A 17,117-nucleotide genomic window follows, 5' to 3' on the forward strand; every position below is an offset into this window, starting at 1 on the left:
TCCTAAGAGGCTTATATTTGATAAGAAGATTACTCAGTTAGCTCTTGCAATATCTACACAAACCTTGGCAGTAAGCCAGCAAATATAAGTCTTCTCCCTGTTATCTAGTACAGTTTGGCACATTAGCACCCAAAAATTGAAACTGACTTTACACCTACATGTGTGGTGCTGGAATAGCACAGCAGGTCAGACAGCATCTGAGGAGCAGGAGAATTGATGTTTTGAGCATAAGCCCTTCATCAGGAATAGGCATGATCCACCTGGATACCCTGTACTGGCCTGTTACCTGCCCTCAATCTCTTCATTTCCAACTGCCGCTGTGACATTGACCACCACGCCGACGGGGGGGGGGGGGGGGATCTGGGTGGGGGGGGGGGGGGGGGTGAAGGCGCACAGTGGTAGTTTGGCGCACCAACCTCTACATTGCTGAAGCCAGGTGCTAGCTCATAGATACCTCTTCCTACAGCCCCCTCAATCACAACCTCGCCTCCCATCACCAAACCATCATCTCCCAGACCGTACACAACCTTATCACCTCTGGGGATCTGCCACACACAGCCTCCAACTTCCATTGTCTGTGAACCCTACACCACCCAATTCTACCTCCTACCACACAAGCCGATTCCTGATGAAGAGCTTACGCTCAAAATGTTGATTTTACTGCTCCTTGGATGCTGTCTGACCTGCAGTGTTTTTCCAGCACTCTCTTGACTCTGATCTCCAGCATCTGCAGTCCTCACTTTCTCCCTTTATACTTGCATGGCCTGTGTACTGCCTTCTCATTCACTTAGGACACTTCACCACATTTTGACCACCAGCACCAGCACCAGCGCTGGGTAAACTGACACAGAGGTTCCAGGACCACAGCAACACACTTGGGATCCTGCCACCCCCGGCATACAAGTACCTGGCTGTCCTTGTGGACTTGTTGGCAGTTGTTATGGAGAGCCAGTTCCAGACACCTAGATTCTGCAAGATATGCACACAGATTTGCATTTTATCACTCCAGCCACAGGTGTTCAGTAGCAATGGCAATGTAGCAAGGGTCATAGGACTGTGACTTCACTTCAGATGAATCTTCCTCACAGGAGGTACCCAGCCACAGGAGGAACCACACAACAGACCTGGTGGACATAAGCGTGCATAACCTAACCAATATGGTATCCAGCAGAGTTCACATCAAAGGTGTGCATGTGTTCCATGGACAGTATTTGGAACCAAAGGGACAAAACTAATACCCGAACTGGAAGCACTACCAAGCCCAATTACATCACCAAGGTTTTGATCCTTCGGAGAAAGTTATTGTTGTACCATTACTTCAAACTTGTTTCTAGAGTTCTGGAATCATTGTTCTGACCTCAGAATTGTGTCACCATTTATCAAAGCAGGAGAGATTTAGTCTCCCAGACCTCATATATACAGTAGCATATCAAATAAATAAAAACAAATAAGTAACATAGTGAAATTATATTATGTTATTGATGCTTTAGGACATTTCACATTTTGTTCCTATCGATCAATTACTTATGATGTATAGTTGTTCTTAATTGTAACTTAACAGGACAGCCACATTGTGCACAGCAACATCTCACCTATCCATCCAATTTAAAATAAACAACCACTTGCATCAAATAATGACTTTCACAATCTCAAAATGTTCCAACTAGCCAATTAATTACTTTTGAGCCTTGATTATGAAGGATGTTGGAATCTCACAGAAATGGTTCCCGGGTGTCTATCATTTTCTGGGATGATCTGTTGAAATTCTGACAGTGTTGGCACAGGAAGGCAATAACCTTAAACCAATAAAGCACCCTCCCCTATAAAAGCAAATTACTGCAGATGCTGGAATCTGAAACCAAAAGAGAAAATGCTGGAAAATCTCAGCAGGTCTGGCAGCATCTGTAAGGATGCTTTGACAAAGGGTCAGTTAGACTCGAAACGTCAGCTCTTTTCTCTCCTTACAGATGCTGCCAGACCTGCTGAGATTTTCCAGCATTTTCTCTTTTGGTTTCAAGCACCCTCCCCTTGCTGATTACCCACACCTCCCCACGACCCTGCACAATACTATTGGGATATCAAGATCTAAATTACACTTGTTTTGTAAAATCAAGTTAAGAAATGGACTCATTATAAAATAATAACTTAATATTTGCTTCCATTTTAAATAATGAAAACTCATTAAGGCTATTACTTCTAGGCAGATCCAATACATACAATCAATGAAGAAAAGCCAGTCTCAAGAGAGAAAATAAATTCATTATGAAGCTAAAACATTAGCTGCAATCCAAAGTCTACAATCAATATGGCAGCAAATTTGCTCTTGATTGAACTGCTGTGGTAAAAATTGAGTTTGCGAAATAATACAAAAGATTGCAAATCACAGCAAAACAAAATTACAAGTTCATGATTCTCCATTCATTCTTGCAGGTTACAGGTTATTCAATTGAAAGTTGTGTAAGGTGGGGCAAAACGTCCCATCAGATACCCTGGACTAAAACCCTCTGAACTTGTGACACGAGTTTGTGGAATTCACATTTCAGCTAAGATTCACTGAGCTCTCTGGCTGAGACAAACTAGCCAAAATGCAAACCCAGGGACAGCTATCTGGAATAAGAGTTTAAATCTAAAGGAAGACCTACACAAATGCTTCAGCTAAAAGACAATGAACACAAGCCTGCAGTGCAAACAACCGAAACATTCTGGAGTCTACAAAACTACAAAACTATTCAGCTTTTAATCGTTTGCTCGGATGCAGAGTTACTGAACATTCCTCACTATTGTACAACATGCAAACCTGCTTGCCTTGAATAAGAAAGCCGTCACACTATCAGCAACACCTTAACCTACACCCATCTAAGAGAAATAATGGACATTCAAAACAATTGGAAACTGTTTGGAACACTTTAATTGGAGAACCATTCACACCTCATCTAATACTCATGAAGCTTATTCAGCACTGAGAGGAGGAACAACAGCTCAGTGATCAAATCCAGACTTGGTGGGAGATAAAACTGGTCCCTTCCATGGGGAGTGCCCTGCACCATTGGCCCCGAAGCCCACCCTTCCTACCCTATCTTACTGAGCTAGGACAGAGGGTCTGGATGACCTTACGCTCACCCCCAAAATGAGTTCTGTTAGCTGGGATAGTGGTGGATATTGCTGGCACTGCCACCAGTTGGTGTCTTGGCTCTCCAGCCACTTCTCTTCAGTATGTGGAGGTTCGTGGATGATAAGATTGCTCGCTCTCGTTTTCCTGAGTCTGCAACTGGCTGTAGCTGATTCTCTTGATGCTGGCTGGATCTCTTACTGAAACCCCAGAGATCAGGGTTCCCAGTTATACTGACTTGTCGGTTTGTCTTATCTCCCACCAAGTCTGGATTTGATCACTGAGCTGTTGTTCCTCCTCTCAGTGCTGAATAAGCTTCATAAGTATTAGGTGAGGTGTGAATGGTACTCCAATTAAAGTGAGTGGGTTTCCAATTGTATTCTGTAGGTTAAGGTGTTGCTGATAGTGTGACGGCCTTCTTATTCAAGGCAAGCAGGTTTGCATGTTGTACAATAGTGAGGAATGTTCAGTAATTCTTTTGCTAACTTCTCTGACTCCATTTCTAGTGATAGGTTTTTGATTAATTTCTATAGCAATCCCCACTGGTTCTCACAGTTACCTTGATTACCCTTTCTCTCACTCCACTTCCTGTTAGGCCCCTACTCTAATCTCTCAGTTTTTCTTTCTTCTTTGTACACCCTTTGAAAATGTCTCATTCCAAACCAGAACTTCTGATTAGTCATCCTTTTTTTTCCAACTGAAGAGCTGACCTCACACGGCTGACTATGCTTATTCACTTTTCCGGATTTCTTCACTTACCCTTTTGCCTATCTCGCAGAATCACAACAGGTTTCCCTCATCTTTTCTTATCTTCCACTCCACCACCCTTTGTATTCAATCAATCATCTTCTAACTTCCCCAGCACAAAGGAACCATCAAGCATATCTTTCCCTTCCCTACCCTTCCAGGGGACCATTCCCTCAACAGCACTCTGGACCACTCTTCAATCTCATGTGACAGTCTCTCTTTTCTTTTCATCCAAAAGCACAACTTCAAAATTTATAAATAAAATAAAGAACTGCAGGTGCTGGAGATCAGAAACACAAACAGAAATTGCTTTGGAAACTCAGCACTGTGGGAAGAAAGCAGACTTAGTATTTCAACGCACTCAAAACACACTCTACATTCTTCCCATAGATGCTGCCGGACGTGCTGAGTTTCCAAATCTGCTTGTGTTTCTGCCAGAACAGTGAGTTTCACCCTGAATTTATAGATCTCAGTATAGTCATTGAAGACCTTCATAACTCAGACACTATCTCTGTCTCACAGCACCTTCCTGTAAAAAGACAAGAAATATAACATCTGTCCTTTTATTTTCTCACTTTCCAATGTCCAAGGTGCCAAGCAATTGCTCACGTAGGCTAAACTTTACTTCTTTCAGTTTAGTACAGTCATTCCACCATAAGCACAAGGGTTCAATTTCTGAGAACTCCTGTGAATGATGAAATTTACAAGTGCTGAGCCTGTTAAAAATACAAAATTGCAGATATTCAAGTTTATCCTTGAATCTTGAATTTTGTTGCTCCTTATCTTTTGGTGCGGATAGGTGAATTGAGAGTCATGAACTCTTCGATAATGAGGATTTACTGGACACCGAATTCACTGCTCACAATATAGGTTTCTCTACACTGAAGAGACCTAACCTAGATTAGACTACTGTATAAAACAAACCTCCCTTCAGTTTGCAAGAATGACCGAGCTTCTGGTCACATATAGTTTTACCTTGACCCATTTTTACTCTGACCTCAGCCTTCTACACTGAGCTTCAGTGGAATTGTAAATTCAAACAGCAGCACCTCATCTTTTGAAGAAAACTTTCCATCTCCTGCATTTTGACTGAATACGATAACTTCAGAACATAACCTCTGACCTTTACTTCCAGATGGTAGCTTTTGGTTACACCTATTCTTACTTTTGTTCCTTATCTCATTATTATTTTTCTTTTTGTTTTGTTTCCCTTTTGTCAATTAATCTATCCTGCTTTCCTCTCTTTTCCTCTTTGTTCTTTCCTCTTTCCATCTCACTTTCCTTAGCTCTTCATTTGTTTGAAATCTGTTACACCTCTAACTGCTTCCAACTCTAATGAAAGATCATCGAGCTGCAATGTTAACACTACATACTGGTTTGTTCTTTCAGGCTCAGGAAATAGAGAGCAGGCCTGTTTCTGTATACCATACCATCCCTCGTGGGAAAAGCAGTCACTCACCTGTGATTTTAAAGTGTATTGCCAATTAACATTGGGTGGCACGGTGGCTCAGTGGTTAGCACTGCTGCCTCACAGTGCCAGAGACCTGGGTTCAATTCCCGCCTCAGGCAACTGACTGTGTGGAGTTTGCACATTCTTCCCGTGTCGGCGTGGGTTTCCTCCAGGTGCTCCGGTTTCCTCCCACAGTCCAAAAATGTGCAGGTTAGGTGAATTGGTCATGCTAAATTGCCCGTAGTGTTAGGTGCAGGGGTAAATGTAGGGGAATGGGTCTGGGTGGGTGTGCTTTGGCAGGTCGGTGTGGACTTGTATGGGCCAAAGGGCCTGTTTCCACACTGTAAGTAATCTAATCTAATAAACAGTCAGAGGATCACTATTCAGTTAAGGATAAATAAAACAAAAAACTGCGGGATGCTGGATACCTGAAACAAAAACAGAAATTGCTCGAAAAACTCAACACATCTGACAGCATCTGTGGGGAGAAAGCAGAGCTAATGTTTCAGGTCCAGTGGCCCTTCTTCAGAACCATAGTTGCAGACAGATCTGCTGAATTTCTCCAGCTATTTCATTTTTTGATCCAGATGGTGGTTGTGGTCTCCAAGCCAGCCTGAAATCAGAGGTCTGTCAGCTTGAATAGAGCAGAAGATAACAGAGGGTGTTTCAAGAGGGAAATTCCTCCTCCAACTTCTTTCAGTCTTTAATGAAAAAGGTCCATTCAACCACCTGGCTAGCACTTGGACAGAGGACTGGGTTGGTGGGAAAGGGAACCAAATGCCTCTTTTAATTGGCCTCAATTCACGCTTTAACCCACTGTATGTGGAGGGTATCCCTGCCAAACTCTCTCAACCCTCAGTTCAACCTCAGCATAAATGGCATGAAGATGGGATGGAGCCAAGAACCGAGACATCAGAGAATGGGGCTATTTTATTCCTGCCAACTGCCAATCCCAATTCCAGTGAGACTGGAATTTCTACCTTATCTCTCTCTCTGCAAATTCTGCTTGACCTACTCAATATTCCCAGCATTTTGTGTTTTTATTATCTATTTGTAATACCTTAAAATGATTATCAAGCCTGAAAGGGGAGTATAGTTTATATTCGTGAACTGTACACTTCTAGGCAGAACAAAGTGTAAGATTTTCAGAGTCCAAACCAATTATTCTCAGCTTTCTTTGGAACCTTACAATTAATGTTTATCGATATTGCCCTTCCATCAATTTGTAATCCTTCTGATACTTCTATTGTTTTACTGAATTGTAAAATGATAAAATGGCAAATGATTACCAGACCTAGTAACATACTTTTCAGTACCAAGTAGGGAAAATAATTGGTCTGAAGATATTGTTGTGTATCAAAATTGAAAGAGAATATCTTTGTAGTTTTATAATTTTGTAATTTTGTGTTCTGTACTGCCAATCAATTCCAACTGATAAGTAAGTGCAGTTTTTGGAATTTGATAGCAATTTCTTTTGCAATTAAAAAAATCTTACATGGAACTGCAGTGATGTCAGATTCAGTGCTGTTGGTGTTTTTTTTAGATCCTTCTATCCCAACACCAAATTGTTTTGCAAAAATTAGTAGCTGGATGAGCTTTATGCATATCCCCATTCCACACAATAATAGAACAGCAACAGCCAGAACAAAAAACTCTGAGAATGAGTTTTCATCGCAGTTATAGCAACAGTTGGAATTAGTTGAGAGCAGTTAAGACTGTGAAGGCTAACGGCCTTTCCAATTTCATTTTTGAACCGTGAATTAATCTAATTAATCAGAACCAATTGCCTCCAAAGCCAAGACACTTTTAGTACAGCAAGGTTACGAGCATTCACCTGACATTGTGGAACATTTGCCAGATGTGTCCCACATGGAAACAACGAGATCAGTTTAAACTAGCTAATTGCTCTGTTTGCCTTCCCCTCATTCCTTGGCAAAGGATGATTAATAGCACCATCACTTGGGATCTACTCACCAGTCTTCTGTTCACTGAAATTTAGGGTCCATTAGTTACCAAAATTAGTATACAGCAAGTAATTAGGAAAGCTAATAGAATGTTATTGCTTTTTAGCAAAGGGAATACAATATAAAAACAGGAAGATTATGCTCCAGTTATACACTTATGAGATAATGATCTGGAGTACTGGGCAGCACAGTGGTACAGCAGTGAGCACTACTGCTTCACAGCATCAGGGACCTGGGTTTGATTCCAGCCTCAGGAGACTGTGTGTGTGAAGACTGCACATTCTTCCTGTGTCTGTGTAGGTTTCCAACAGGTGCTCTGGTTTCCTCCACACTCCAAAGACATGCAGGATATATGAATTGTCTTTATCTTTGCAGTAGCTGAGAAAGTTCAAGAAGAGAGGTAAACAATTAGTTCCAAGAGAACAATTGTTCAAGCAAGACACTTATACAGGTCAAGGCACAAACAACAGAAGATTAAATTGGGTTTCTTAGAAACATGGCAGAACCCAAAAATAAGAAACCATCTGTTGAAGTTACCTATGATGGCATAAGATAATTATTTAATATTGACAACAGAAACAAAGTTGCAGACATTACATGGAAATTGAGGAAATGTTTCTACTTGATCATCACTAAAGACAGATCAAAAGACAATAATCAAGAAAATTTGTCAAAAGAAGCAAATATTAAGAATAAGAATGAGCAGTGCAAACAACTTGAACCCACTGTCAAATTTTGAAATTAAGTTATTCTGACAACATATCAATTCAATAACCATCTTGACTTTGGTGTCAGATGATGAGCCAACATGCATTCAAGAACAACATTTCAATCGATGGTTTTGCAAAGGAGGGTTTTCATCCTCAATGAGATCAATAAGGTTTAGTAAGCAGCAGACCTCTGGGAACATAACTGAAGCTGTGAGAATGCCTAGTTATCAGCAAGGCAACCACAGAGCATGAATGAAGAAGGTGGTCAAAAGCAGTCGGTGGTAAGAGCACGGTGGAGGGGGCTGTTTTAAAAAATTCTCAAGGTCAGGTTCGTAGGAGAGTAGTCTGACACAGAACAAACGACCAAGAGGCGAGACTGCTAGAATATGGGCATTTTATTCCCCGCAGCGTCGCACAACGGGTCTGGCTTATACTCACTCTACATGTTACCGGAACTGGGAGCCGTCAGTTCTCGTAGAGCGGTTGCCAACAACCCACGCTCGGCGGTTAAACGTAACCCCGGAGCAGACTCACCGAACTGGAGACTTTTCCAGCTGATATACTCTTTTCCAGATATAAACATTCATGTGAACAGCAGAGCAAGGCTAAAAAACACATTCCATTCTGAAGAAGATTCACACGGGGAGGTGTGTAACTAAGCAACACCTCCATTCCGGTTAGATTCACACATGTATTGGGACATAATTTTTAACCGTTTCACCACATTCCACTGCTTGGAATTTTACACCACATTCCACTGCTTGGCCCAATACATGTGTTACATTATGCTTAATTCAGTTCAATTCGTTTCAGTTAATTTCAGTTCAGTCAATTCAGTGTAGTTCAATTCAGCTCAGTTCAGGTCTGTTCAGTTCAATTCAATTGTGTTCAATTCAGTTCCGTCCATTTCAATTCAATTTAGCTCAGTTCCATTTTGTTCCGTTCAATTTGATTCACTTCAGTTCCACTCAGTTCAGTTCAGTTCAATCCCATTCAATTCTGTTAACTCTGCTTACATGCCCACATCCTCCGCTGTACCCCAGGCAAGGGGTTCTTCGGCAGGACTGGGATCCTCTCTCAAACAAACTGCCACGTACATGCCCACATCCATGCCATCCCGGGACGGTCGGGACCTCCACAGTTTGTTCTTCTGGTTTCTTAGTCTTTTTCCAAAACATTGTTCTGTATCAAAATCTCTCCTCAATTGCGATTGATCCTGCCGACTACGCCAAATGTTTTAAAAAATTCTCAAGGTCAGGTTCGTAGGAGAGTAGTCTGACACAGAACAAACGACCAAGAGGCGAGACTGCTAGAATATGGGCATTTTATTCCCCGCAGCGTCGCACAACGGGTCTGGCTTATACTCACTCTACATGTTACCGGAACTGGGAGCCGTCAGTTCTCGTAGAGCGGTTGCCAACAACCCACGCTCGGTGGTTAAACGTAACCCCGGAGCAGACTCACCGAACTGGAGACTTTTCCAGCTGATATACTCTTTTCCAGATATAAACATTCATGTGAACAGCAGAGCAAGGCTAAAAAACACATTCCATTCTGAAGAAGATTCACACGGGGAGGTGTGTAACTAAGCAACACCTCCATTCCGGTTAGATTCACACATGTATTGGGACATAATTTTTAACCGTTTCACCACATTCCACTGCTTGGAATTTTACACCACAGGGGCGAGGTCCAGCCCGGAGAGAGGGAGGTCAACCCCTTGTCAGGAGCATAGCCAGGTGCTTATGGACTGTGGTGTTGAACTGTTAACTGTGTTTCTTTATTTTTCTAATTTTTAGTAAGGATTGTAACTTTTTTTAAACTTTGTTTTCTTTATTTTTCTGCTTTGTATGAAGTTTCTGTACCTAGGTATCTTTGAACCTAAGGAGGTGCCAAAAGTGGTGACTTGTAAATGTTTCACTGTACTCATGTGAGTACATGACAATAAAGCTATTTCAATTCAATTCAAGATATCCAAACAACAAACAAGTTGAAGTAATGAGCTTACACATATCAACAAAGATGTATCACCAGATTGAGAGTAAAAATGGAAATGAGCTGTATGGACCTCAATCAAATGGGCAGGCATCTTCTAAGATAGGCGTTGATAAAATTAAAGGTCCTTTATGTGGTATTCTGGATGACTACTAAGTTAACAGGAAGGAATCCATCTGTAAAGGGAATTCAGGAGATAAAGCATCCTCTGAGAAAAGTAACAAACTAAGTATTGGATTGAGCAAGAACAATAACTGCCAAGAAGGATATCTACAGTTAAAAGACTCCCCCTGTGGAAAAATCATTTACAGATGATCAGATTTAAGATCAACATCTCTCAAGCCAAAGGCCTACCAATTTTGCACATCAGAAGAGAACATTTTCTCACACTAGCCAGGGATCTCATTAAATGGCAGAGTAAACTTGATGGGCTGAATAGCCTACTTCTGTTTCTACTTCTTATTGTTTTATGTTCTGGAAGCATTACAAAACTTCCAGAATGTCTAAATTTCTGAAGTCAGAAACTTGGGGGGATGAGTTGTGGTAGCTATAGACCTGAATATATAAAAGTTAGCTATGGGCAAAATGCTTGGTTGGTGGGGGCATGTTCTATAAGGTAATGGTTCTGAAAGATTAAATACTGACGTTGAATTAAACAACATTCACTCCCTCCACCACTAATGCACAGTGGCATCATTGCATACAATCTACAAAATTTCCCAGCAACAACTCACCAAAGCCCCTCAGACAAAAGTTTCAAAATGTATACCCTCAACCACCTAGTAGGACAATGCATAAAAACAACACCACCTGCAGATACCACATCAAGCTACATGCCATCTTCATTTGGTGCTATATCGCCATTCCTCCAGTATCACTGAGAAACTCTCTTCCTAACAACACAATGGACTATACTGGTTCAAGTAGGCAGCTCACCACTACTTTCTCCAGGGCAATTAAGGATGGGCAATGTATGCTGCACCAGCCAGAAATGTCCACACCCATGAATAATTTACAAAAACTTCCATCAAATTTGAAAATATCAAACATTGTTTGAGTGGAGAAGAAGCAACCTAACACACAGTCCCAATGGAGACAGATATGTTACTTCTAGTCCCTGACAGTCTTTGTAATTATCCTGAACTAGTCATGATGCCATTTTACCTATTGTTATCGTGGAACGAACTGCATCATGCTGTGTAAAATGAGTGTCTTGTCATTAACATTCATGAGTGGTTTATCCTTTACCTTTCAGATTCAGCATAGAAGGATGATTGAAGGGCTTTTGTGGTGCAGTGTTAGCATCCTTGCCTGTGAGCCAGATGGCCCAGGTTCAAGTCCCATCTGAACCCTGAGCAGGTTGGTTCACAAAATAGCTAGAGGACGACTGATGGCAGCACTGTACCACAAGCACAAAATACCAGTAGCTGGTACTGCAGCATAAATTTACCATGCTATCAGGACCATTTCTTTTGATTTTTTGTGTTTATAAAAACCAGGGACTGAAATGAGAAAGAACTGCTTTAAAACTAAAGCTTGAGAAAGTTTTGACAGCAAGTGACCTGATACTCATAACAGGCATTGTCAACAACGTTTTGAACAAGCAGTAATCGAAGTTCAGATTGCAGACAATCTGCAGCTGAGGTTGTGAACTGACCAAACCCTTGTTGGCAACAAGAAATTGATTGGTCTTTGGACTAGTGGTAGTTGTCAACTCAGACACGTTTTTCTTGCCTGCAACTGTGTTTTTGGTTCTTCGATAGCTGAGCAGCTTGGAACTGGAAACAAGTTACAGCAAGAGCGACACAGAGAGGGAAAGAGGTGTGCAAATCTTCCACCAGCACAGAAATGGCCAGTTCTTTGCAGTGCAAAGCTCAGTTTATAAATAAAGAAAACTAGTTACTTTTCCTGCAGCGTTGCTGTAAGCTGTGGTTTTTGAATAAATAAATCAGAGATATTTTCCAAGTGGATCAGTTATTCTGTACCTCTTACAAACCAGTGGAAGGCCATAGAGAAAGACATCAGAACAGCAAGGGATCTGGCAGGCAGAAGAATGATTGCCTCAACATCAGAACGAAGAAGTAAAGGCCAATGAACTAACTTTATAGTTTTCCTACCACTGCCAGTAATCTGCTTTCTCTATTTATTTGTATGTGTGTGTGTATACAGGGGAGTTTATGAGAGGATGAGAGTATTAATTAGTCATGTTATATACCGATGAGTTATATCTGTTTACCTATGGCTATAAGTCTAATTACTTGAAATAAATAACTTTTGTTTGGTATAGAAGCCCAGTCCATGCTTTCTATCAACCTTAGTCTGAAGGTCAGGTAAGTTGGGATACTCCGCATACCTTAAAATAAACTTTAACATTTAACTCTGGGAACAACAGTGCTCGATATACTATTAGGTTATGCTTCCCACTAATCCAACTCAATTTACATAATGGCACTTTCTACAAGGACAGACCTATTATTAATAATTCCTTATACAGTCCATTATATGCTCTCATTTTCCAATTTTGTATTTTCTCCCTTAGTAAGACGGTTTGAATGATAAGGATCTGATTGTTTCCATTTACTGACATTTGAGTGAACATTATTTTCCACTGAAGACCTCATGGAATTGTGTGTGGGTTCTTAATTGTACTTTTTTTTCTCTTAATGCATTCACCTCTATCTATTCAACAGAAATATAAAACCAGTGAATATATCGCAGGCAGCAAAGTACACAGTATCTGAAGAGAAATATATCCTGATGTAATGTATAATGTTTTTCCTCCTCCGAGGTTAAATCCCAAAGTCTCAAATCATCAAAATCAGGGAAAAGCATTGAATATGACTGTAGTGGATTATGCTTGGATATGGTTATGTTAATAACCATTAAAAGGCAATATGAATTCTTTTAACAGATCTCCAGTTCTATTTGAGTATTATCACCAGCCACACCAGAATAAATAGGTCAGATAATCCAAAGCCTCCACTGTCATTCAATAAGATCATGGCTGAACTTTCATGTTTGATCAATTTGCTGTGCTATCCCTATATGCCTTGAGATCCACTATGCCAAACAATCTTGAATCTTGAACATGCTCACAATGGAGTATTCAGTTTCCTAGGACAGAGAATCAGAAAGATTCATAACCATCTGAGTGAATACCTTTTCTTTCTTGTGTCAGTCCTAAATGAATGACAATTTATCTAGAGATTATAATCTCTAATTTTTAATATCCTCAGCCAATCCATGACCCTTTTCAGTACCAACCCTGTCAAGTGCTTAAAGATGGTTATGAAGTTCAAACAGATCACTTCCCATTCTTCTAAACTCTAGATAATACAAGTACATTCTGCAAAATCTCTCTTCCTGCAATAGCTCTCTCACCCCAGAAATCAATCTAGTAAACCTTTTTTGCACCATTTCTAAGGCAAGCACATTCATTCTCTGGTAATGTGACCAAACTGTGGACAATGTTCTATATATAAATGACATTAACATTATTTTTGTTAAAAAGGCAATATTCATTGTAAAACCTTACTGCCCAGATAACTGTGAAGGGGAAAACTATTGAATCCTCCCACTTCCTCCAGACCAAAGGGTAGCCATGGGCACACATATGGGCCCCAGCTATGCCTGTCTCTTTGTTGGCTACGTAGAACAGTTGATTTTCCGTAATTACACCGGCACCACTCCCCACCTCTTCCTCCGCTACATTGATGACTGCATTGGCGCCACCTTGTGCTCCTGCGAGGAGGTTGAGCAATTCTTCAACTTCACCAACACATTCCACCCTGACCTGAAATTTACCTGGACCATCTCTGACACCTCCCTCCCCTTCCTGGACCTCTCCATCTCCATTAGTGATGACCGACTTAACACTGACATTTTTTACAAACCCACCGACTCCCACAGCTACCTGGATTACACCTCTTCCCATCCTATCTCTTGCAAAAATGCCATCCCGTATTCCCAATTCCTCCGCCTCCGCCGTATCTGCTCCCAGGAGGACCAGTTCCACCATAGAACACACCAGATGGCCTCCTTCTTTAGAGACCGCAATTTCCCTTCCCACGTGGTTAAAGATGCCCTCCTACGCATCTCGTCCACTTCCTGCACCTCCGCCCTCAGACCCCACACCTCCAACCATAACAAGGACAGAACGCCCCTGGTGCTCACCTTCCACCCTACAAACCTCCGCATAAACCAAATCATCCTCCGACATTTCTGCCACCTCCAAAAAGACCCCACCACCAGGGATATATTTCCCTCCCCACCCCTTTCCACCTTCCGCAAAGACTGTTCCCTCCGTGACTACCTGGTCAGGTCCACGCCCCCCTACGACCCACCTTCCCATCCTGGCACTTTCCCCTGCCACCGCAGGAACTGTAAAACCTGTGCCCACACCTCCTCCCTCGCCTCTATCCAAGGCCCTAAAGGAGCCTTCCACATCCATCAAAGTTTTACCTGCACATCCACCAATATCATTTATTGTATCCGTTGCTCACGATGCGATCTCCTCTACATTGGGGAGACTGGGCGCCTCCTAGCAGAGCACTTTAGGGAACATCTCCAGGACACCCGCACCAATCAACCAAACCGCCCCGTGGCCCAACATTTCAACTCCCCCTCCCACTCTGCCGAGGACATGGAGGTCTTTGGCCTCCTTCACCGCCGCTCCCTCACCACCAGACGCCTGTAGGAAGAACGCCTCATCTTCCGCCTCGGAACACTTCAACCCCAGGGCATCAATGTGGACTTCAACAGCTTCCTCATTTCCCCTTCCCCCACCTCATCCTAGTTTCAAACTTCCAGCTCCGCACTGTCCCCTTGACTTGTCCAGACTTGTCCGACCTGCCTAGCTCCTTTTCCACCTATCCACTCCACCCTCTCCTCCCTGACCTATCACCTTCATCTCCTCCCCCACTCACCCATTGTACTCTATGCTACTCTCTCCCCACCCCCACCCTCCCCTAGCTTATCTCTCCACCCTTCAAGCTCTCTGCCTTTATTCCTGATGAAGGGCTTTTGCCCGAAACGTCGATTTCGCTGCTCGTTGGATGCGGCCTGAATTGCTGTGCTCTTCCAGCACCACTGATCCAGAATATTGAAAGAACATGTCTATTTATTAGAGATTTTCTTTGTGTTCTTGTTCTTGATGGATATCTGCTGTAATACTAGCAGTTTAGATCTGAACATCAAATGAACCATCAAAACAGCATAATGATGGTAATTCAAAGCTTATCAAAGTTGCTAAATATATGGACATGACCGAAAATGGCATCCAATTGACAAAGTGAAAACAAGATCACAATTCAAACCACTCTCAGATAATATTTATGTGGTAAGTCACAAGTGTATGTAAATCACAAATTAAGATTTATCCATCAAGATTTATCCATCACTTAAACGTGTGAAGAATACTGAGAAATGGTGATGGGAAAGGTTGGATGTGGGATAAATATCCGAAGAATAGTGACTGAAAGGACTGCAAAAGTTGATTGTAATAGATAGAGCAGATACATTGCAAGGGATGTTTGCTTGTTCCACAGCACTCCAAATTGTCCACTGCACTTGGTAAGAGTGTCACTGGGTGAATTTAGGAATAGCTATAAACAATGTCTGTAAAGTGAGAATATTAAAGATCTTTGTGTTACTATTAAAAGCAGTGGGTTGAAGTTTGAATTTAATTTTAATTCATTAAGCGCCTCTATATAATACTGTTATGTACTATTCAGTACCTAAAAGAGAATAGATTCCTAAATTTATTATTTTCAGGATCATAATGGAAGAATGGGCGGCATGGTGGCATAGTGGTTAGCACTATTGTCTCACAGCGCCAGAGACCTGGGTTCAATTCCCGCCTTGGACAACTGACTGTGTGGAGTTTGCACATTCTCCCTGTGTCTGCGTGGGTTTCCTCCGAGTGCTTCGGTTTCCTCCCACAGTCCAAAGATGTGAAGGTTAGGTGAATTGGCCATGCTAAATTGCCCATAGTGTTAGGTGAAGGGATAAATGTAGGGGAATGGGTCTGGGTGGTTGCTGTTTGGAGGGTCGGTGTGGACTTGTTGGGCTGAAGGGCCTGTTTCCACCATGTAAGTAATCTAATTGTAGCTTTAGAAGAATATTACTAATCTGCCTTTCCTTTTAAGCTTAAGGTGGGTAGAAAGAGGGAATTTGTTTATTCTGTTACACATTAAGTGTAAGTTTACATCAAGGACCTGCTGCCACAGTGGTATATTCAAATAAAATTTGATATTTCACAGAAGATAATAATTTTGCCTAAGCCACTAAATCCACATTTCCCCTGGCTATTGTTGTGACTGTACCAGATCTTTACAACCTCAGCTCTGCAGTTAACCCCAAGATGATTTTCTGACTCTAATTTCACTCCATCACTAAAATAACATACCTGATCCCCAAGTTCTGAACAGGATCATGAATTTGTTTTCGAAAACAGATTTTCTTCATTTTTAAATGGGCATTACTGGATTTGTAAGAAAGCTACAATTCAACAAACTTCTTACTGTATAATTACAAAGGACAAAGCTAAAATCACCATGCTCTTGGAATCTCACACTTACCACTATTTGGACCTCGTAGCCAACAAACACAAAGGAAAGTAAAAGGTTTGTTTCCCAAGCAGAGGTCTGATACAAAAAGTAGCTAATGAAATTCATTATATTGATGCATGTGGCTCAACCAATTATCTCACGTAATAAGCATTAGAATTTTGACCAAGAACATATAAACTTCTCATTAAATTGAAATGGAGTTATTCAAGAACAGTCACATGAGCAAAACACCTCGAGTCTCTGGAGTAATTAACTGTAATCTCTGGACTCTACTGCATCATTCTCTTCAAAATCTAGTCCACTGCTAATAACAATCTGCTAAGAATCCAAGACTGCCTTAAGGGAAAATAAAATCCTCCACAGAAGCTAGATTCCAGGCTGACAAACTCTTGTTTCATGTATAAATTTCTGTGAAAGCTGGTTTCAGAATAAACTTTATATTCACCTGTAAACTGAACTGAGTCTGCACACTAATCGCATCTTGCTAGGCTTACACTAATTTAAAAAGAACTCTGTGACTCCAACAAACTACTTGTATGGAAAAGGAAGCTCACCTGGATATTGAAGTTCTGA

Source organism: Chiloscyllium plagiosum, unplaced genomic scaffold (assembly GCF_037043375.1).
Source record: "Chiloscyllium plagiosum isolate Xiang-an unplaced genomic scaffold, Cpla_swu_hap1 HiC_scaffold_26, whole genome shotgun sequence".
In the NCBI taxonomy this organism is placed as follows: Eukaryota; Metazoa; Chordata; class Chondrichthyes; order Orectolobiformes; family Hemiscylliidae; genus Chiloscyllium; species Chiloscyllium plagiosum.